Genomic DNA, 23760 nt, shown 5'->3' on the forward strand with positions numbered 1-23760 from the left:
AAAGATAGAAGATAGATATAGAGATAGAGTTAGATACAAAGATAGAGATAGATCGATTTAGAGAAAGATAGAAGATAGATATAGAGATATAGATAGATAATAGTTATAGAGATAGAGATAGATGAAGATAGAGATAGAGATAGATACAAAGATAGAGATCGAGATAGATCGATATAGAGAAAGATAGAAGACAGATATAGAGATATAGATAGATATAGTTTTAGAGATAGAGATAGATAAAGATTGAGATAGAGATAGATACATAGAGATAGAGAAAGATAGAGATAGATAGATAGAGATAGAGCGATAGATACTGTCGATAGATCGATACATACTGTAGATAGATTGACAGATAGACAGACAGACAGCGATAGAGACGGATAGAAATATAGAGATCGATAGAGATAGAGGGATAGAGAGATAGAGATAGAGATACTGTAGATAGATAGATATGGATACTATATATGCTGTCGACAGATATAGATATTGTAGATAGATATAGATACTGTAGATAGATACTGTAGATAGATATAGATACTGTAGATAGATATCGTAGATATATAGATAGATAGATCGATCGATAGATGGAAAAATTGCATTCATAATTCCGTCATCTCCAATCCGTACATCTGTTCACATTTACACTTATTTATTGCTTTCTGTCACCGATAATCGGAACTATTCCGGTTTCAAGTGTAAACATTTCCTGTAATATATATCGAAAGGAATATATTAAAAGATGTCCCGTATGATGGGTGGCTCCTGCCTTCTCCCAGCGAAAGAAGGAAATTACAGTTCAAAGAGCATAATTGGATTCAACTTGTGTATTCACTCAGGCAAGATGGAAAATGACAAGCAAGGTTTTAATCAGGGCCTTTTGGAGAAGCTAGAAAATCAAGAACTTTTAAGTGACACTTTCAAAAAGATGCCTCATTCGCGCTCCAGGGCTCCATTCCCTTACAAAATGTTGTATTTTCTCTTACAAAATACAAAAAAAATCTTTTTTTTTTTTTCAAACATGCTTATTTATGTAGTTTAACATGTTATATTGTACACGTGTTTCCTTATATCGTATATATTGTTCATTAACATTTTGTTGTGAGAGTTGCTCGACATGAATGAAGTTTAGTACGAAAAAGGTTCAAAAATAAGTCGCTTGCACGTTCACTGTAGAAGGAAAAAAATACATGCAAATAGAATTAAGTAGAATTTTCTTATTCAAATTATTCATTCATTTTCTGCATTTCATTAGTGTTGGTAATATTCCGATTAAAGGGATAACCACAAACCTGTCTTTGTTTCATTTTCTCCTTTTATACTTCCCTTTTTTCTTAACTTCTTTTTACAACATTATCATTCGTAATATAATGCATCAAAGCAAGTGAGCCGTTGGAGAGCCGGCTCTCTTTGATGAGTTGAGCCGAAAAAGCCGGTTCTCTAAAAAGAGACGGACTTCCTTTCACTACATAACTACCACGTGATATCCGAGGCGTCAGACGCATGCGCGCAGTAGTATCAAACCGCTCGCTTCGTTTGCATCGGAAAAAAAAAGATACCGAGATAGAGGCTACCGCGGCGAACTCGTTTGACTTAATTGATTTGCTGTTTTGTGATAGTCGTGAAAGATCTGCATTTCTATAGCGCATTTCAAGTCAAGACTTCCCAAAGCGCTTTACAATGTGCTTCACATTTCCCAATAGCGGCCGTGCAGCCATGTAAGGTGCTAACCTGCTTATTGGGGGTATTAGGGGTTCAGTGTCTTACCCAAGGACACTTCGACATGTAACACAAAGGAGCCGGGATTTGAACTGTGATCTCTTAATCCCAAGACGAGCGCTCTACCTCCTGAGCCACTGCCGCCCCTGAAGGATTTTATATTTTATACAATCAAATACAAATTACATTTAAATGCAAAAGATATTCACTGGCTGAGCTGTGGGGCGAGGTCAATGTAACCTAGTGGAGAATGATGTTTACAGAAAACAGCAGGAACTGGGACAAGGGCTGACGCAAGCAGGCATTGTTCTGATAAGCTCTGCTGATATGAGTTTTTTAGACATCGCGACGCACTTCCGTGAGGAGGTGGTGAAACTGGCACCTGGCGCGCCCATGGGAGGAGTGGGCACGCCAGCTTGTGAAAAGACATGATTAGATCGGAAGAAGATCGTTCGAGGAGATCGAGAGGGACAATGGAGAGAGAGGCTCGACGAAGAGTGACACTAATTTGGCTAATTCGGCTAATTTGATGGAATTCACTTAGTTTACTATTTAAGAAATTAAATCTGCCCCCGTGTGGAAATACCGGTCTCTTGTTCATTTTTCCATAAAGAAATGAGCATGCATTGTTAGGCGAATGTAAGTTGTGTTTGGTTCATGGAGTCAGATAACTCATTCGAGCAATTTGGTAAACGATACATTTTAATATACGTAATTCCTAACAGTCGGTGTATACCGGATGGTACCCATCATTGACAAATTTGCGTTTTTCCGTACAGATTTTCTTAAAATACATCATAAAGGTACTTTGTACGACAAAAACGTACAGGTTGACAGGTATGCATTCATTCGATGAAATAAGTGCGTTTGATTAGAAACTAAAAGTGTGTACAGTAAGATCAAACATCTAGTTGGATCCGCCCATCTCTGTCTGTCCCTCACCCCCTCATTCAACCCCCCTCCGGAGGAAACAAAGCCTATACAACAAAGACAGTTAAAACATCTTCTTTGTTCCTTTATCTCTTTGTTTTCCTTATCCTCACTGTAAAATGTGGAACTGGAGTGCCACGTCCAATTCCGTTGTCACAATATATCCCATGTTGTAGCAATGACAATAAAAGTATATTTTATTCTATTCTATTGTAAAAGGGAGCCTACTTTCCAACCCAGGTAGCTCGTTTCTAAAACAGGAACATATCTTAATTTTGTCAAAGGCGATCTCGGGGATGGATAAACCTCCGGTTCGGAGCTAGGTTTCCTGCGCCTCATTTCCGCCCGTCACCCGGCCATAAATCAGACATGGATGTGGAGCTTCATTTAGATGTCTTCACAGATTGCCGGACGGCTCCTAATTTTCTCTGCTCGGGATAACAGCAACATGATTTACTCTGGTACAAAAGGATAAAGGATTTGAGGGTGGTGCTGAAAATTGCACTGGAGTCTGGGAATGCCGGATCTTAGCAGGCTTACTTTGGGTGGACTGGCCTTCTCGAAGTACTTGCAGATTGTTGGATTTAAATAGAATAGAATATAGCTTTATTGTCATTGTTAAAAAACGGGTCAACATACTGTTACAACGAAATTGGGCATGACACTCCAGTTTCACACATTCACAGTGAGGTCAAAAAGCCAAGAAGATAAAGGAACAGAGAAGATAAGGTTATAAAACAAGGAGGATAAGGTTATAGTTATAATTGACACAAAATTTACCCAAGAAATGTCGGCATATAGGATGTTACATACAGTTTGGTATCGTAGGGTTTGTGCAATATGCATCTGGTGCAAAAATAGTCATCATAGTGCAAAAAAGCTAGTTAACATTGTTTTTGTTTTGTGTTACCTGTAGCGTTTGCCGGAAGGCAGCGGGTCGAAGAGGTGAGAAAAGTCCTTGATGATGTTTTCTGCTCTGCTGAGGTAGCGAGAGCAGGCAATGTCCTCCAGACTGGGCAGAGAGCAACCGACGATTTTCTGGGCTGTTTTGATGACCCTCTGGAGCGTTTTCCTGTCTGCTGCTGTGCACCCAGCATACCACACCGTAATGCAGTACGTTAGAATGCTCTCCACTGTGGCTTTGTAAAAGGACCCCTCAGCTGCTGTTTTAGATGATTTTTCCTGAGCACTCTCAGGAAATGCAGTCGCTGCTGGGCCATCCCTACCACCGCTCTGGTGTTTGAAGACCAGGAGAGGTCGTCGGAGATGTGCACACCCAGAAATTTGAAGGAGTGGACTCTCTCTACACGGTCTCCTTTTATGATGAGTGGTGCTGGATTCCTGCCATTCCTTCTGAAGTCCAGTATGAGTTAATTTGTATTTGTGGTGTTCAGTATGATGTGGTTTTCCGAACACCACGTTGACAGTGACTCCACCTCATTCCTGTACGCCGCCTCGTCCCCCTTCAGGGATGAGGCCGATCAAGGTGGTATCGTCGGCAAACTTAATGATTGTGTTTGTGGGGTGGGTCGTTGAGCAGTAAATATCAAAATGTACCGTTTACCAAATTGTTCGAATTGGTTATCTGACTCCATTTACCAAACACAACCTACATTCACCCAACAATTTATGCGCTTGTTTCTTGAGGGAAAAAAATGAACAAGAAAGCCGAAATTTTCACACTGGGCAGATTTAATTTCATTAACAATTGAACTAAGTGTACTCCATCGAAAACGGCAAAATTATTGTCGTTGGGGTGTCTGGGAAGCCCTCTTCTTAAGTCCTTTAGCTCTCTCCTATTCACCATCTTCAACCCGCATAATGGCGCGCCGACTCCTCCCATGGGCATGCCAAGGAAGCCCCCCTTGGGCGTCGCGATGTCTGGAATACTCAAAACAACACCGAGCGTTTCTCCGACATCAGGGTTCTTCTGCGTCTGGATGTTCTGATTATCTTATCAGCCTTACGTCCCGTTCACGCCGTTCCTGTAAACAACATTTTCCACCAGGGTGCCCTGACATCGCACCACAGCCCAGCCAGTAAATATCTTTTGCATTCATTTTAATTTATAGTCAATCGTATAAAATCCTTTATAGTCAAATGCATAAAATCCTTCAAGATGAAGAACTGAAATAAACATCAGCCTGATGAAGTAGTTTGGCACGGATATAAATTTAGCTTTTCTCTCTTAGACCTTGGTATTGTGTGTCTAAGCGGTGTTTGGATTCTTGTTTCATGAGTGATGAAGAAAAAAAATGGTGCAGCCTTCGCCCAACACATTTTTTCAAGAAAGTGCTCCATCCAAGGTTTATTGGAAGTTGGCGTTAAATCTTTATTTTCATATTCAGTCCTATGCTCAGGGATTGTTACGAAACAAACACATTGTCATTAGTTCCTCGTCCTTTTTTAAGATCAGTGCTTTCCTGTTGTCAGTCCGTCAGCGAACCTCTGTTTCTACAAGGCAAGCACTTTGACTCCGACTCCCGTCGATCCCGCTTTTTGCACCCTTCCGTTCCAGATTTCCCCGTTTGTCTCTGGCTAAGACCTGTTTTTAGACCCCGACCGCTTTTTGCTGTTCTGTCCCGGCTATCGACCTGTTTTTTTCCATCTTCGACACCACCATCTCCCGCTCCGGTAGATCCATTTCCACATTCCGAACACGATCCGATACTGTGAGCGGCTTGCTTCCCGGGTCCAGCAAGCACCGGATCGCGAGCGCTGCCCTTCGTCTTTCTCTTAATGAACTTGTGGTTAATGTTACGCATCTGGGTCCTGATTCCGTTCTGGTCGTGACACACGTGAGGTTTTTTGTTGGTAATTGTGTAAGCTGTTTAATACCCTATTACATGTTGCAAAGTAAACTTTGTAAACGTCTCCAATAATAAACTGTTTAGTACAGTTCTTATTGTGGTGCTTTAACAAAAACTATAACATTTTATTCACGGGTGCCATGGCGCCCAATTGGCCCCGCCCGTGCGAGGCCAGCTGCAGCTTGTTGACGATTTGACTTTAAACCCTGTCCTGTCAATCCCCTGTTGTCAGTCCGTCTGCGAACCTCTGTTTTTGAAGCAAAGCCGTTTTCGACCCCTGGCTTCCGCCTGTCCCGTTTTTGCCCTCGTTTGTCTCCGGCTACAACTTGTTTTGATCCTGACCACGTCTGCACAATGTTGCCTATATTGCACTACCGCGTATTGCACTAATACGATCCCAAAACTTGTAACATCCTACATGCCCACACTTTGTGTAAATACTGTGTAAATTATAATTATTATAAATTATATCTTCTTCTTTGTCTTTTATGTCCGCTGTAAAGTGTGACACTAGAGTGCCACGTCCAATTTCGTTGTCACAACATGTTCAACCCATTTTGTAACAATGACAATAAAGGTCTATTCTATTCTTTTCTGCTCTCCTGTCCCGACTCACGACCCGTTTTTGATCCTGACCACGTCTGCTCTCCCGTCCCGGCTTACGACCCGTTTCTGACCCCGACCACGTTTTTGCTCTCCTGTCCCGGCTATCGACATGTTTTTCCGTCCTCGACACCGCCATCGCTCACTATGGAAGATCCCCATCCGTGTTCGAATCACAATCAATAAAACTTGTGGTAAACGTCATGCGAGTGGGTTCTGTTCCCGTTCTGGTCTCGGACAACATCAATCTTCACACAGTGAAATAAAATATGCTGAAGAATAATTTTTTGGGGCGGTTTTGTTAAATTTTGTCTTAAAATATGGCGTGTCTCTCTCTGAAACAAAATAAATATATATTTTGCTTTTATGGCTTCGCCTTAGATCACAGGTGTCAAACAGGCGACCCGCGGGCCAAATCAGGCCCGCTAAGGCATTGAATCCAGCCCGCGAGACAACACTCAGAGAAGCGCAAGAGAAAAACGAGCTGCAGGTTGAAATAGGTCAACTTGATGTTGCCAAAGCCAGGTGACTCTCACAAAGACACTGTACTTGTATTTTCTCTCTCTCTCTCTCTCTCTCTCTCTTTTCCACCCCTTTTCTCCCACTCTGTCTCTTTCACTCTTTATGTCTCTCTTTTTCCTCTTCCTTTGTTGCTCTTTGTGTCTTTCTCTCTCTGTGTCTTTTAACCTCTTTTGCTCTAACTTCCTTTTTTCCTTTTCTCTCTTTTATCTTTCTCTCTTCCTACCCTTCGCGCTTTCTTTTCTCTTTTCTCCCCTTCTATCTTTCTATTTCTCTTTGGATTTCTTTCTTCCTCCCTTTCTTTTAGAATAGAATAGAATAGAATAGAATATACCTTTATTGTCATTGTTACAAATGGGCTAACATATTGTGACAACGAAATTGGGCATGACACTCCAGTTTTACACATAGTGAGGGTATGAGCAAGAAGATAAAGGAACAGAGAAGATAATGTTATAAAACAAGGGGAATAAGGCTATAGTTATAATTTACATGGTATTTACACAACAATGTCAGCATGTGGGATGTTACATACAGGGTTGTCGTGATAACGTTGTATCGTAACGGTTGTGCAATATTGCATTTGGTGCAAAGTCATCATGGTGCAAAAATAGTCCGCATATACATTGGTGCGAGCATAGACATCATAGTGCAAAAAAAGGAAATGGTCAGACATTGTGCAATTTGAGCATTAAACGTAGTGCAGTCGACATGTGCAAGAACAAGACTTGAGTAACATTATATTCGTATGAGGTAGTGTTGGCACGAGTTTTCAGTTTTTGTGCGGTGTCTGTTGAGCAGTGAACAAACATAGTGCAGACAGCATGTACGTGAGTACCATTTTACATACGTGTGAGGTATTTATTTATTTTATTTTTTTTTGCAACAGTTTTCAGTTGTTTGTGCGGTGTCTGTTTAGGGTGGTAATGGCTGTGGGGAAGAAACTGTCTCTGAGTCTGTTCGTTTTTGCTTTGTGTGACCTGTAGCGCTTGCCGGAAGGCAGCAGGTCGAAGAGATGGTGGCCGGGGTGAGAGAAGTCCTTGACGATGTTTTCTGCTCTGCTGAGGTAGCGAGAGCAGGCAATGTCCTCCAGACTGGGCAGAGAGCAGCCGACGATTCTCTGGGCTGTTTTGATGATCCTCTGGAGCTTTTTCCTGTCTGCTGCTGTGCACCCCGCATACCACACCGTGATGCAGTATGTTAGGATGCTCTCCACTGTGGCTTTGTAGAAAGACACCTGCAGCTGCTGTTTTAGGTTATTTTTCCTGAGCAATCTCAGGAAGTGCAGTCGCTGCTGGGCCTTCCCTACCACCGCTCTGGTGTTTGCAGACCAGGAGAGGTCGTCGGCGATGTGCACGCCCAGAAATTTGAACGAGTGGACTCTCTCTACGCAGTCTCCTTTTATGATGAGTGGTGCTGGATTCCTGCTATTCCTTCTGAAATCCAGAATCAGTTCTTTTGTTTTTGTTGTGTTCAATATGAGGTGGTTTTCCGAGCACCACGACTTTTTATCTTTTGTTTCTCACGCTCTCTCCCTCTCTCTCTTTTTCTTTCTTTGTCCCTCCCTCTCTCCTTTTCACTCTCTTTTTCTCTTCCTTTGTTGCTCTTTGTTTCTTCCTCTCTCTGTGTCTTTTTACCTCTTTTGCTCTAACTTCCTTTTTTCCTTTTCTCTTTCTCTCTTCCTACCCTTCATGCTTTCTTTTCTCTTTTCTCCCCTTCTATCTTTCTATTTCTCTTTGGATTTCTTTCTTCCTCTCCCTTTCTTTTCCCCCTCTCTCACGACTTTTTATCTCGTTTGTTTCTCAGGCTCTCTCCCTTTTTCTCTTTCTTTGTCCTGCCCTCTCTCCTTTTCCCTCCCTCTTTCTCTTATTTCTTTATCTCTCTTTTTCTTTCTCTATAATCTACTCGTCCGGCCCCCGACATCATGTTTGTTCTATCGTGTGGCCCCCGAGTTCAAATGAGTTTGACATCCCTGCCTTAGATGCCGGTTCGACCAAAGCATGCACGTGCAAGCTTCACCGGATAATCACATTTGCATGCTGCTCAAAAGCAAGGCTTTATTTTTCGTTTTGAATCAATTCTCTATCCCGCCCACCAAACAGTGTCGACTAACGCAATCATTCTTCAATCAGTGTCGCACCGTGGAAATCTAATCACACCGGTTTGAGGTTCCAGAGAGAGACATCTGCTTTCGTCCCGTCCCTGAGAAATGTCCTCGTAAAAGTCTTGGGTTTGCCACCGAAACAATCGCCAATTACTGCTGGTAATTAGACTGTGGTTAAGCCACGCCCCCTTACTCATTCGGACAAAGATTGAAGATTCAGTGAAGAGCGCCAGTGTTCTGGTTTGGACCGGCCAATTAACCTGACATACATGTTTTTTGGAATGTGGGAGGACACCAGGCACAGGGAGAACATGCAAACCCTGCACATGAAGGCTGGTAGCTGGATTTGATCCCATGATCTCAGAATTGTGGCACCACACTTCCAAATAAGGACGGAACCCTGGGCATGTACGCTTTGTACCAGCTCAGTAGCCTAGATGGTAGGGCGCCCGCTTTGAGACTGGGAGGTCGCTGGTTCGCGCCTCGGCCGAGTCATACCTAAGACTTATAACATTGGTAAAATGGCGGCGCCCTCTGTTGGCTGCGGCTGCATCGGCTTGCTACAACGGGTCAGGTGTATCGACATTTCGTTCTTACAAAGAATGACAATACAAAGGAAATTATTATTATTATTATTATTTCAGGCGTGAAAAGGGACGGGGCCAAACCGGGTACACGTGCTATGTTGAAAACTATAAAGACACACGCATATCTTTGATTCGCTGAGTCTCTTGTTGAAATTGTGTATCAATAAAAAGAACTCCCTCTTACGTCATTTTGATTCCTGCATTTCTTTGAACACGTAGGAGACGATTCAACAAATTGGTCTTATCTTTAACATTAGGTGCAAATCAACAAAAAATTGGTCATTTCTTCAGTGTCGGTAATAAGTCGAAACATAATACAGAAAGTGGTAACGACGGCAATAATTCCGGCACGAAAAAACGGCGGAAAAATTCTTCAGAAGACCGTGAAGGCAAGGAAAACACGTGTGTTGAAGCCAACGATTCCACAAAAGATAAACAAAAGAATACTTCTAGCAAGAAAAGGACTTTTCTGCCAAAACGGACTTGATTATATTCCTGGTCACGCTATGAGGAGGATGATAATGGAGGCTACATGTTCTGTGATGCAAGCACCCAGCGTGACAAAAAAACTGGATTGCATCAATCATTTCGCAATACGAACTTTCAGAAAAGCGCATCGGATCGGCACAACGACAATGAAAACCACAAATTAGCGATGGAAATTCCGTCGCTGCGATTGGACCTTGAGAAGGCATTACAACTGCGGCGGGACTGCAAACCACGAAGAATATATGAACTGAAAAATCTGAAGTGATTAAAACTGCATGAATATATAGACTAATATTTCAGCAATATTATTTTATATAATGTACAAAATTTTTCTGAACTGAAAAATCTGAAGTGATAACTGCTTTGTATTACCAATTAAGTGTGATGATCAAAACTGAATGAATATATAGATTTATTTATATATTTGTTGTTACGATTTTAACCTGGATAAGACTCAATTTTGGGGAGCCATAGATCTCTGTTGGGACCCATAGATTTTGGAGCATTCCACTCCCCGGGACCCATCACTTTTCACAGCTCAAATGAACACTGGAGCGGTAGGAGAAATTAGGCAGGAGGCAATTGACACGCACTTGGGTCCACATAGATCACATATTATCTCAGAGTCACCAAAAGGGCCCGAAGTATGCATTGGAGGCTTTAATTAATGATATAATTGTTGAAAATGTCAATGAAAAGCTTCAGCTTCAGGCAAAAACATACAGGTTACAAAGTCCGCACCGTCTTAAACAACAAGCTAAAGCAGGGGTGTCAAACTCGTTTTAACTCGGGGGCCACACGATAGAACAAACATTCTGTCGGGGGCCGGACTAGTAGATTAAAGAGAAAGAAAAAGAGAGAGAAAGAAATAAGAGAAAGAGGGAGGGAAAAGGAGAGAGGGCAGGACAAAGAAAGAGAAAAAGGGAGAGAGCGTGAGAAACAAAAGATAAAAAGTCGTGAGAGATTGGAAAAGAAAGGGAGAGGAAGAAAGAAATCCAAAGAGAAATAGAAAGATTCGCTGAGTCTCTTGTTGAAATTGTGTATCAATAAAAAGAACTCCCTCTTACGTCATTTTGATTCCTGCAGCGAATCTTTCTATTTCTCTTTGGATTTCTTTCTTCCTCTCCCTTTCTTTTCCATCTCTCTCTCTCTCTCTCTCTCTCTCTCTCATTCTCTCTCTCTCTCTCTCTCTCTCTCTCTCTCTCTCTCTCTCTCTCTCTCTCTTCTCTCTCTCTCTCTCTCTCTCTCTCTCTCTCTCTCTCTCTCTCTCTCTCTCTCTCTCTCTCTCTCTCTCTCTCTCTCTCTTCTCTCTCTCCTCTCTCTCTCTCTCTCTCTCTCTTCTCTCTCTCTCTCTCTCTCTCTCTCTCTCTCTCTCTCTCTCTCTCTCCCCGTCTCTTTCTTTGTTCTTCTGTCTCTTTCTCTCTGTGCGTCTTTTTACCTTATTTTCTCTCTCTTCCTTTTTCCTTTTCTCTCTCATTTGTTTTCCCATCTCTTTTTCTCCCTTTCTCTCTCTCCTCTCTTTCTCTTTTCCTCTCCTCTCTTTCTCTCTTACTATTTTTCTTTGGATTTCCTTCACTCTCTTTTTTCCCCCTCTCTCACTGTTTCTTTTTATCTCTTTTGTTTTTCACATTCTCTCACACTCACTCTCTCTCTCTTTCCTCTTTCTCTCTTTCTTTGTCCCATCGGGTCTCTTTTCAGCTTCCTCTCTTTCTCTTATTTCTTTCTCTCTCTTTTTTCTTTCTCTTAATCTACTAGTCTGAATGTTTGTTCTATCGTGTGGCCCCCGAGTTAAAATTAGTTTGACACCCCTGGTCTAAAACGACCACTAAAGTGTGGGAGAGATAAAAATATTGGCTAACCGTAGAAAAAAATGCACCAGGCAAAGACTTAAGTATTTTAGTCAGTTGCAACCAGCGCTGTTAGGGCAGACAGAGACACGAAAGCCTGCGGGAAGCGTAGAGGAGGCGGACTGGCTATCTACGTGAACACGAGGCGGTGTAACCCTGTGCAAAAAGATTTCCATCTGCTGCAGGGACGACGAACTTTTGGCCTAGCGTGTGACATCATCCACTCCGCTGTTGCTTAACTACAAACACAGCACCCAGAGGCCATCCTGTTCATCTGTTAATAATCAACAAAAGGATACTGCTGGAACTGTGAATGAAGTATCTATCTATCTATCTATTTCACAGGTTCATCAAGTTAGGAAGTGGGCAAAAGCGTGAGGTTGAGAGTACTTCCTGGGGCGTTTTCCGTCGTCTTGACCCCACACTCTATCCCGGACGCCGGACAATGACGGCAAACACTGAGCTTGTGTCCGTCTGCCAAGCCCATATCTCGCATTCTCGGCCGCTCGGGCGTATGAATGCCTTTCTTTGGTATCCTTGAAACCCCAAAGGGCAGCTGACTCAGCTGTGAAAAAGCAAAGCAACGCTTTCATATAAAATCCAAATGCTATAAAATCCCTTAAGCACGACAACCTTTATGTTTATGTGGGTCTCTGATAGGAAAACAAATAGTAAAATGACTGACAGCGGCCTTTTCTAATCTAGCCATTTTTTACCCCTAAGCTATTTGTCCTTGGGGCCGAGTTCTTGGTGGCGACATTCAGCTCTGATGCGGGAAATGCCTTCTGCGATGTTTGAACTTGCAGCGACACATTTATTCAGTGACCTTTCCTCAAAACACCTTGACTGAGAGGTTTCCCGTGTCTGAAATGACATTTTGACATCCTCGCGTGTTGCGAAATGGCAAGCCGTATGGAACAAAAATATCGGATAGTGTGACCAAAGTGAAATCTTATTTTACTTACAGGAAAACACTTTATTCGTGTCAGGGGTTTATTTTATTTTTTTCATTGTACGTTACCGACACGGTTCAAACTGATTTACTCAAAGTAATGTTTTGAAAGCTGATCATACCATGATCCCTCGTTTTTCACAATTACCGTAAATTCCGGACTATAGAGCGCATCTGGTTATAAGCCGCCCCCACCACATTTTAAGAAGAAAACCGATTTTGTACTTACACAAGCCGCACCTGTATATAAGCCGCATGCGCCCACATTAAAACATGTAACACAATCACAAATTTAGCCCAAACCCGGCTTTGAGTCCTGCGATTATAACTGAATATAAAGTACACAGTCCAAAAACCACAGCCGGCAAAATAAACAGTAAATGATACCGGTACTTAAGGTTTGATGCAGTTCTGCAGAGTCCGGGTACCCGTTGAAACTAATCCAAGGAAGAAAAGTCTATATTTCCAAGGTAAGGGTTGGAAAAATATATATCCACTATTGTCCGCCGCGACAACAGGTCTCACTCACCTTTACCCCACTTCCCGTCAGCCCGCGTTTGGTCCGCCCCTCTTTTTTAATTCGCAAAACATATCAGAATAAGTGTTTCAAATAAAGGTTCGCAGACGGACTGACAACAAGGGAGAGAAAGGACTGGGTTTAAATAGGGACAGGGAGCCAAATGAGTGGGCACAGGTAATTCACATCGGTAATCACGACATGCGCACAAGTCAAGTCATGTTTATTTGTGACGCCCTTAATCACATTTATTCTCAAAGGGCTGCACAGACCACAGATTATTGCAAACCACAGACTATTATGACAACATCCCCTGATCAAAAACGTACATGAGGGCAAGGGAAAAGTCAAAAACCTCAATTTAAGTCATGTTTATTTGTGACTCCCTTAATCACAAAGAGTCTCAAAGGGCTGCACAGACCACAGGTTATTGCAACCAAAGACTATTGTGACACCATCCCCTGAGCTAAAACCTACATGAAGGCAAAGAAAAACTCAAAAACCCCAAAATGAGGAAAATGAAGACGAGTCACGTCATGCTTACTTACGACGCCCTTAATCACAAGGAATCTCAAAGGGCTGTACAGACTGCCGACTATGCAAACCACAGTTGACACCATCCCCTGATCTGCAACCTACATGAGGGCAAGGAAAACCTCAAAAACCTCAACATGAGGAAAATGAAGAAACCTTGAGAAGGGACCGCACATGTGGCATCCCCCTTTCAGGATTACCAGACAGCAAAAGATGTTGCAATCACAACTAATACAGAGATATTGTCCACCAATAAACTTCCAGTACGTGTACAGTATATACTTGAAATATATTTGGTTTCGTTACTGAAAACAAATAGGAAAACGATTCAAATGTATCAAGTCACAAGACACAATCCTTTCGCCTGTTGAACAGAAACCGGAAATTGCATATTACATCGCTCGCTTTTACTGGAAGTTGGTGGCATTTAGTCCATTCAGTGCAGGAAAACTATGCACACAATCCTTGGCATTACTCTAGCAAAATCGGAAGAAGACGTAATGTTTTGCGGGACGATTGCAGAACTCGACTATGAAGTCAGCTTTTGGATATTGAGCTAAACCATTATCGCCTGTATCCATGTGATTGATGAGGGTTTTATTTACTCTGAATGAAATACAATGACTGATTGGATTCACCAAAATCATTTTACACAGCCTGTTCCCAAACATTTTTGACATTTCTTGATGAGTCGCTTCCTCCAGTAAACCTTCAATTGTCAATTTAAACTCAAACAGCAAATTTTACACATCCTTTAACCAATTGAGTGTAGCTAAAGAAAACCTTTGAGGTGAAGGTCTGTGGACAATGTCACTCAACTTCTTGCGCCTTAACTCTGAGAAGACCGAAATGCTAGTTACTGGTCCATCTAAATGCCTTGACTTGTTCTCAAAAACGACTCTGAACATTGACGAATGTAATATCACCCAGAGTGACTCAGTCAAAAATTTAGGAGTCACATTTGACCCCGACCTGTCCTTCAAAACACACGTGAAGAATATTACGAGAACAGTTTTTTTCCATCTTGGCAACATTGCTAAAATTCGCCCTATGGTGTCTCAGTCAAATGCGGAGATTATAATTCATGTGTTTGTTACTTCCCTTCTCGATGACTGTAATGCACTACTCTCCGGTCTCCCGAAGTCCAAAATCAAGAGCCTCCAGCTAGTCCAAAATGCTGCAACCAGGCTGTTCAACAAAGTCAAGAAAGTTTGATCACATGACCCCGATTTTAGCTAACCTACATTGGCTCCCTGTTAGCTTAAGATGTGATTTTAAGGTTCTGTTGGTATTATCCAAAATAATGCATGGACTTGCTCCCTCATCTCTTTCAGATTTAAATTCCCCCTATGTTCCGGTCCGGAGCCTTCGCTCTAAAAACGCTGGTCTACTCGTGATCCCAAGAGCCAAGAAGAAATCCGACAGTGTTTTCCATCGGGGGCCTTGGTGCTGTGGAATGCTCTTCCCCCGAAGATTCGATCTGTAACCTCAGTGGAAATGTTTAAATCTAAGTTTAAAACACACCTCTATTCTATAGCATATGATTAACATATATTTTATGTTGACAATATCTGTGTATTATTTACCCTGATGTAGGTTTTAGATCAGGGGATGGTGTCATAATAGTCTGTGGTTTACAATAATCTGTGGTCTGTGCAACCCTTTGAGACTCATTATGATTAAGGGCGTCCTAAATAAACATGACTTGACCTGACTTGAGGTTTTTGACTTTTCCCCTACCCTCATGTCGGTCTTAGATCAGGGGATGGTGTCATAACAGTCTGTGGTTTGCAATAATCTGTGGTCTGTGAAGCCTTTTGAGACTCCTTGTGATTAAGGGCGTCACAAATAAGCATGTCTTGACTTGACTTGAGGTTTTTGAGTTTTTCCTTGCCCTCATGTAGGTTTTAGATCAGGGGATGGTGTCATAATACTCCGTGGTTTGCAATAGTCTGTGGTCTGTGCAGCCCTTTGAGACTCTTTGTGATTAAGGGCGTCACAAATAAACATGACTTGACTTGGCAATATCCGTGACCTCTGAGGTGTACGTCAGAGAAACCATCAATAGACACACTGTGGTCAGAAACTTAAGCGCCATTGTTGCAGCAGCAGTTGAAATACCAGCGTGTTCTCGATACCCCCGAATCGCATCAATGTCCCCTTCCATGCGGCTATAACCACAAACATAAACCTCAAGGCTCTACCTTCTCTTTCCCGGAATTGACAGTCTTTTAAAAACTCAAAATTTTCGTCAGTTATCAGCAGTGTTCCCTCTAAGCTGCGCGCGTGCGCAATTGGGCACTGCTCGCACATTCTCAGCGCACAAGAAAATCTAGCCGGCGCACAAAAATCAGGGCTCAAAATTACTAATTAAGAAGCGACTTAAGTCAAAGTTACAATGCATGAAGGTCAAATTACACAGGTTCACCCGACGTTGTGTCCTAAATGCGGTATTTTGAAGTCGAGTCAGAGTAGAACTAAGTTGAGTAAAGTTAGTAGAGTTGGTCGAGAACCGGCTTCTTCGGCTCGGCTCATTAAAAGGAACCAGCTCTTTCGGGTCCTAAACGGCTCTTCGGGTTGTTTTTGCTTCTTTCATCCCAACATGACCAAATATGATGTAAAATTTATGCACAAAATGACTTAAAAGAAGGGGGGAATAGAACAAAAAAGAAAAAAATACCAAAATGAAAAAGTAGTGAAAAGCTGAGAAAAAAAGAAATAAAAGAGAAAAAAAAGAAGGAAAAATTTAGAAAAAAAGCCAGAAAAAAAGAAAAAAAAGAAATGTAGGAAAAAAGTAAACAGAGAACAAAAAGAAAAAAGTACCAGCTCGGAAAAAATAAACACAATGAGATTTTTTTAAAGGAATTTAAAAAAAAGTAGAAAAAAAACACGGAAAAAAGAAGAAAAAGTTTGTGTTGCATTCAAATCATTTCCAATTCCAATTGTACTTCCACTGTGTCTTGCAACCGACCAAATAAGGCCCCAAAAATGTAAATATAATGCGACAAAATATATCAGGAAATAAAAAGAAATAGATATCTTGTGAAAGAATTGTCAGAACAAACGACGTTTGGAGGCAATGGTACATGAGTCAATTCACTCAAAAGAGAAAAATAATTTTGCGTTGCCGGAAACTCCGCAAAATGTAACTTGATGTCAAGTTTTGATAATGAATTCTCTTGCCACATTTGGGATTATGGTTGCTCACTGTTGTTTCAAGCGTTGCTCACCCACTTTGTGTGAACGCTCAGACCCCTAAGGAAAATGACAGGGAACATTGGTTATCAGGCAGTGCCACGGCAGACCGAAACCGCCAGACCAAAGCTTTATCTAGAACAGGGGTGGTAAACTCATTTGAACTCGGGGGCCACACGATAGAACAAACATTCTGTCGGGGGCCGGACTAGTAAATTAAAGTGAAAAAAAAAGAAAAATAAAGAAATAAGAGGAAGAGGGAGGGAAAAGAAAGAGAGAGAAGAGAGAGCGTGAGAAACAAAAGAGATAAATAGAGAAGTCGTGAGAGAGGGGGAAAAGAAAGGGAGAGGAAGAAAGAAGTCCAAAGAGAAATAGGAAGACAGAAGGAGAGGAAAAAGAAAAGAAAGCGCAAACGGTAGGAAGAGAGAGAGAGAGAGAGAGAGACAGAGACAGAGAGTGGGAGTGGGAGAAAAGATGTGGAAGAGAGACAGAGAGTGGGAGAAAAGATGTGGAAGAGAGAGAGAGAGAGAGACAGAGACAGAGAGTGGGAGTGGGAGAAAAGATGTGGAAGAGAGACAGAGAGTGGGAGAAAAGATGTGGAAGAGAGAGAGAGGGAGAGAGAGAGAGAGAGGGAGTGGGAGAAAAGATGTGAGAGAGAGAGAGAGAGAGAGGGAGAAAAGATGTGAGAGAGAGAGAGAGAGAGGGAGTGAGATAATGTGAGAAACAAAAGAGATAAAAAGAAACAGTGAGAGAGAAGGAAAAAAGAGAGTGAAGGAAATCCAAAGAAAAAAAGGAAGAGAGAAAGAGAGGATAGAAAAGAGAAAGAGAGGAGAGAAAGAAAGGGAGAAAAAGAGAGGGGAAAACAAATGAAAGAGAAAATAAGGTAAAAAGACGCACAGGGAGAAAGAGACAGAAGAACACAGAGAGAGAGAGAGAGAGAGAGAGAGAGAGAGAGAGAGAGAGAGAGAGAGAGAGAAAGAGACAGAAGAACACAGAGAGAGAGAGAGAGAGAGAGAGAGAGAGAGAGAGAGAGAGAGAGAGAGAGAGAGAGAGAGAGAGAGAGAGAGCGAGAGCGAGAGCGAGAGAGAGAGAGAAAGAAACAAGTACAGTGTCATTGGGAGAGGCACCTGGCTTTGGCAACATCAAGTTGACCTGTTTCAACCTGCAGCTTGTTTTTCTCTTGTGCTTCTCTGAGCGTTGTCCTGCGGGCCGGATTCAATCTCTTAGCGGGCCTGATCTGGCCCGCGGGCCGCCCGTTTGACACCAGTGATCTAGAAAGAACTGCATTGTGCCGTATACCCAACTTACCCCCACGCCCCCCGTGCTACACTCCCGTGGCAATCCCAATAACGTCCGGATTATTTTATAACACATCGCCCGGCTATTGACTTTTACGAGGCCCCTTCAGGCGGCTGAGTGACTTTCGGAGGGGATTTGGAAAGGGGGCCGATTTAGCGGAAAGAAAGACCGGGTCTGAACCCCTCGGAGTCCCCGAACGGGCAGCGAAACCATCAACGGAGGCCTTGTCTGCCGGGAGGGAAAATAAACAGCCTTCGCTGATCCCCTTTCATTTTCCTTTGCTGCCACGTGGTTTTACACAAGACTTGACTGGAGCTACAGTACCCGGTCACAGATGATAGTTTGCACTTTCACGCTTCCCGACAGAGTTCGTACAAATAACACTCGGTAGCCTCCTGTAAAACTTCAGGTTTCTGTTAACGATATTGCTTCTTGAAATTATTGATCAGGAACACACTATTCAATTTGTTTTTTTCTGAAAAAAATATGAACAATCTCCCAGCTCGGTAGCCTAGACGGTAGGGCGCCCGCTCCGAGACTGGGAGGTCGCTGGTTCAAGCCTCGTCCGAGTCATACCTAAGACTTACAACATTGGTACTCATTGCCTCCCTGCTTGGCGCTCGGCATTAAGGGTTGGATTTGGGGGGTTTGGTCACCTGATGACTCCCAACACAGCAGTTGGGTCTAAAAACCCGGCGCCGATCGAAGGCGACGAGTCACGTCGATAGCTTCGCGTGACAAAATGATTTCTGTTTGGGATCTTAGGACCATCAGTTTTAAATATTATAAATATATCGCTATCCTCGGGTATTGTTCCTGTAGCCTTCAAGTCTGCCGTCATTAATCCCACGCTTAAGCGACCTAACCTTGACCCAGAAAGCCTAGGTAATTATAGGCCAGTGTCAAATCTGCCATTTTTTTGCGAAATGACTTGAAAAGTTCGTTGCACAGCAGCTAAATGACTTCATGTCAGAAAATAACCTCTTTGAAACTGTCCAGTCAGCATTTAGGGCAAATCACGCTACTGAGACAGCCCTGGCTAAAGTAACCAATGATCTCCTTTTAACAATAGATTCCGGTGCCTCATCAATGTTACTGCTGCTGGATCTCAGCGCTGCTTTTGATACTGTCGACCACAACATATTATTGGTTCGTCTAGAACGCATTGGTATCTCAGGAACTGTACTCTCGTGGTTTAGGTCCTACCTGTCAGACAGGATGCAATGTGTTAACTATGGCAATCTGAGCTCTAAACAATCTAATGTCCCTTGTGGTGTTCCTCAAGGCTCTGTACTTGGCCCCCTTCTTTTTAGTATTTATATGATCCCGCTTGGTGACATTATCCGCAAGTATAATATTAGTTTCCATTGCTATGCAGATGACACTCAACTGTATGTGCCACTGGAAAAAAACTGGACATTTAAGTTTTAGAAATCTGGAGGCTTGCCTTACTGAGATTCAAAGATGGATGTCAAATAATTTTTTACGCCTTAACCCAGAAAAAACTGAAATGTTGATTATTGGTCCAGCTCACTGTCGTCAGTTGTTTTCAAACACTACCCTGAACCTAGACAAATGTAATATCACCCATAGTGACTCGGTCAAAAATCTAGGTGTTATATTTGATCCTAATCTGTCGTTTCAGTCACACGTGAAAAATATGACTAGAATAGCTTTCTACCACCTCCGTAATATTGCGAAGATTCGTTCGATGCTGTCCCAATCAGATGCAGAGGTTTTAATTTATGCCTTTATTACTTCTCGGCTCGATTACTGTAATGTATTGCTTTCTGGTCTCCCGATGTCTAGCATTAAAAGTTTGCGGCTGGTTCAGAATGCGGCAGCTAGACTTCTGACTAAGACCAAAAAGTTTGAGCATATTACTCCTGTATTGGCCAACTTGCACTGGCTCCCAGTCCACTTAAGATGTGACTTTAAGGTTCTCTTATTAACATATAAATGTTTGCATGGGCTTGCACCCTCTTATCTCGCTGATTTGATTTCCCCCTATGTTCTAGTCTGCGCTCGGAAAATGCCGGTCTACTTGTGTCTCCGAGAGCCAAGAAGTTTGCAGGCTCGAGAGCGTTCTCCATCCGGGCCCCGGTGCTATGAAATGCCCTGCCTCCGGAGATCTGCAACCTCAATGGAAGTTTTTAAATCGAGGCTTAAGACACACTTCTATTCCAAAGCTTATGACGGGACGGGAGAGCAGACGTGGTCAGGATCAAAAACGGGTCGAAGCCGGGGGACAGACGGGAGCAAAAAGCGGGACAGGTGGGAGTGAGGGTCGAAAAAGGCTTGCCTAGAGTTAACTGAGGTTTGCAGACGGACTGACATAAGGGGATGGATAGGAGAAGGTATAAATAGGGACAGGGAGCCAATCTGGTCTTGACACGCCTTCACTAAAATCACAAGATTACCAGATTCTCACACACCATAAAAACGGATATCATATTTTTCTCTTTCTTGTCTTTCTTCATAATAGTACCAAAGTTAAATTTCCTCCAGCTGACATTGACTAATTCCGTAAAAATTAATAACGGTGGCTGGGCGGAATAGAGGTTGGCTGCAGTTCCTGGATAAATCAAATTCAATCTCAATTCTTATATGTTACTGCTAAACACAAAAGTGTTACCTATTTTCTGAGTAGCTACTTTGAGATTTTCTCAAAGAGACATTATTCCTAGCTCTGTATGGATCAGGGATGTCAAACTCATTTTAACTCGGGGGCCACACGATTGAACAAACATTGTCTCGGGGGCCGGACTAGTGGATAAAAAAGAAAGGAAAAAAAAAGAGGAAGAAATAAGAGCGAGAGGGAGACAAATGTAGAGAGGGTGGGATAAAGAGAGAGAGTGTGAGGAACAAAAGCGATAAAAAGAGAAATAGTGAGAGAGGGGGAAAGAAAGAGAAAGAACAAAATCCAAATTGAAATAGAAAGAGATAAAAAAGAAGGGGGGAAAGAGAAAAGGGGAAAGCAAGAGAGGGAAAAAGAGAGAAGAGGAAAAAGTGAAGAGAGAACAAAAGAAGGTAAAAAGACAGAGACCAAGAGGAACAAAGAAAGAGAAAAAGAGAGAGAAAATAAATAAATACAAGTACAGCATTTGTAAGATAAGGGACAGCAACAGCGAAAAAGAGAGAAAAGGAAAAAAGGAAGAGAGAGCAAAAGAATGTAAAAAGACAGAGAAAAAGAGGAACAAAGAAAGAGAAAAAGAGAGAGAAAAGAAATAAATACAAGTACAGCATTTGTGAGATAAGGGACAGCAACAGCGAAAAAGAGAGAAAAGGAAAAAAGGAAGAGAGAGCAAAAGAATGCAAAAAGACAGAGAAAAAGAGAAACAAAGAAAGAGAAAAAGAGAGAGTGAAAGAGAGCAAGATAGAGAGTGAAAGAAAAAGGGAGGGAGAGAGACAAAAAGAAATACAAGAACAGCATTTCTTTGAGGCACCTAGCTTTGTCAACATCAAGTGGGTATATTTCAACCTGCAGCTGGTTTTTCTCTTGCGCTTCTCTGAGCCACCTGTTTGACACCCTTGGTATAGATTGTCTCTTTGAAAGAAAGAAAGAAAAACTCTTATTGGGGGTTGGTGGGATGGAGGTGGGCCTGCTGCATCAGCATGTAATGTGATAGCAAAGTCTGGCCACACAAAGAAAACATAACAACCCTGCGAGGAAAAGGAAAGCTAGTGGGGGCTGGGCTAAACCAGCCGGAATCCAGCTGCCTTCTACTGAAGTTACAATTATTGTTTCCTTCTACCCGTGTAAAGGGATATAACCTCAAGTTATGTGTGTTTAAAATATATCGAATGCTCTTCTTCTCTTGGATCTGCAACCTCAGTGGAAATATTTAAATCTAAGTTTTTAACACACTTCTATTCTATAGCATATGAATAACCTAGATTTTAGGTTGATGATATCTGTGTATTATTTGCCCTCATGTAGGTTTTAGATTAGGGGATGGTGTCATAATAGTCTTTAGTATGCGATAGTCTGTGGTCTGTGCAGCCCTTTGAGACTCTTTGTGATTAAGGGCCAAACAAATAAACATGACTTGACTATTCTTCATTTTCCTCATGTTGAGGTTTTTTAGTTTTTCCTTGCCCTCATGTTGTTCTTAGCTCAGGGGATGGTGTCATAATAGTCTTTAGTATGCGATAGTCTGTGGTCTGTGCAGCCCTTTGAGACTCTTTGTGATTAAAGGAGTCACAAATAAACATGACTTGAGGTTTTTGAGTTTTTCCTTGCTCTCATGTAGGTTTGAGATCAAGGGATGCTGTCATAATAGTCTGTGGTTTGCAATAATCGGTGGTCTGTGCAGCACTTTGAGACTCCTTGTGATTAAGTGCGTCACAAATAAACATGACTTGACTATTCTTCATTTTCCTCATGTTTAGGTTTTTTAGTTTTTCCTTGCCCTCATGTTGTTCTTAGCTCAGGGGGTGGTGTCATAATAGTCTTTAGTATGCGATAGTCTGTGGTCTGTGCAGCCCTTTGAGACTCTTTGTGATTAAAGGAGTCACAAATAAACATGACTTGACTTGAGGTTTTTGAGTTTTTCCTTGCCCTCATGTAGGTTTTAGATCAGGGGATCGTGTCTTAATAGTCTGTGGTTTGCAATAATCGGTGGTCTGTTCAGCCCTTTGAGACTCCTTGTGATTAAGTGCGTCACAAATAAACATGACTTGACTATTCTTCATTTTCTTCATGTTGAGGTTTTTTAGTTTTTCCTTGCCCTCATGTTGTTCTTATCTCAGGGGATGGTGTCATAATAGTCTTTAGTATGCGATAGTCTGTGGTCTGTGCAGCCCTTTGAAACTCTTTGTGATTAAAGGAGTCGCAAATAAACATGACTTGACTCGAGGTTTTTGAGTTTTTCCTTGCCCTCATGTAGGTTTTAGATCAGGGGAATGGTGTCATAATAGTCTGTGGTTTGCAATAATCGGTGGTCTGTGCAGCCCTTTGAGACTCTTTGTGAGTAAGGGCCTCACAAATAAACATGACTTGACTTGAGGTTTTTGAGTTTTTCCTTGCCCTCATGTAGGTTTTAGATCAGGGGATCGTGTCTTAATATTCTGTGGTTTGCAATAATCGGTGGTCTGTTCAGCCCTTTGAGACTCCTTGTGATTAAGTGCGTCACAAATAAACATGACTTGACTATTCTTCATTTTCCTCATGTTGAGGTTTTTGAGTTTTTCCTTGCCCTCATGTAGGTCTTAGCTCAGGGGATGCTGTCATAATAGTCTGTGGTTTGCAATAAACGGTGGTCTGTGCAGCCCTTTGAGACTCCTTGTGATTAAGGGCGTCACAAATAAACCTGACCCGAAGCGAAATAATCATTCCCAAAATGCAATGCATAAATAAATCATATTAATTAAAAACAGAAGCCCCAATCCATCTATCCATCCATTATCTGCACCACTTATCCTCCGTAGGGTCCCGGGGGTGCTGGAACCCATCCCAGTCATTTTCACGGGACTCCCTGAACTGGTTGCCAAACAGTTGCAGGGCACACAGAGACATACAACCACTCATTCACACCTAAGGAAACCGGAATTCCCGGAGGAAACCCTTGCAAGCACAGGGAGAACATGCAAACTCCAAAGGTGGAGGCTGCGTTAGCTGGACTGGCACCCTGAATCTCTGCACCGCGCTATCCACCC

Source organism: Urocampus carinirostris, chromosome 5 (assembly GCF_059441175.1).
Source record: "Urocampus carinirostris isolate Australia breed hairy pipefish chromosome 5, RoL_Ucar_1.0, whole genome shotgun sequence".
Taxonomy (NCBI): Eukaryota; Metazoa; Chordata; class Actinopteri; order Syngnathiformes; family Syngnathidae; genus Urocampus; species Urocampus carinirostris.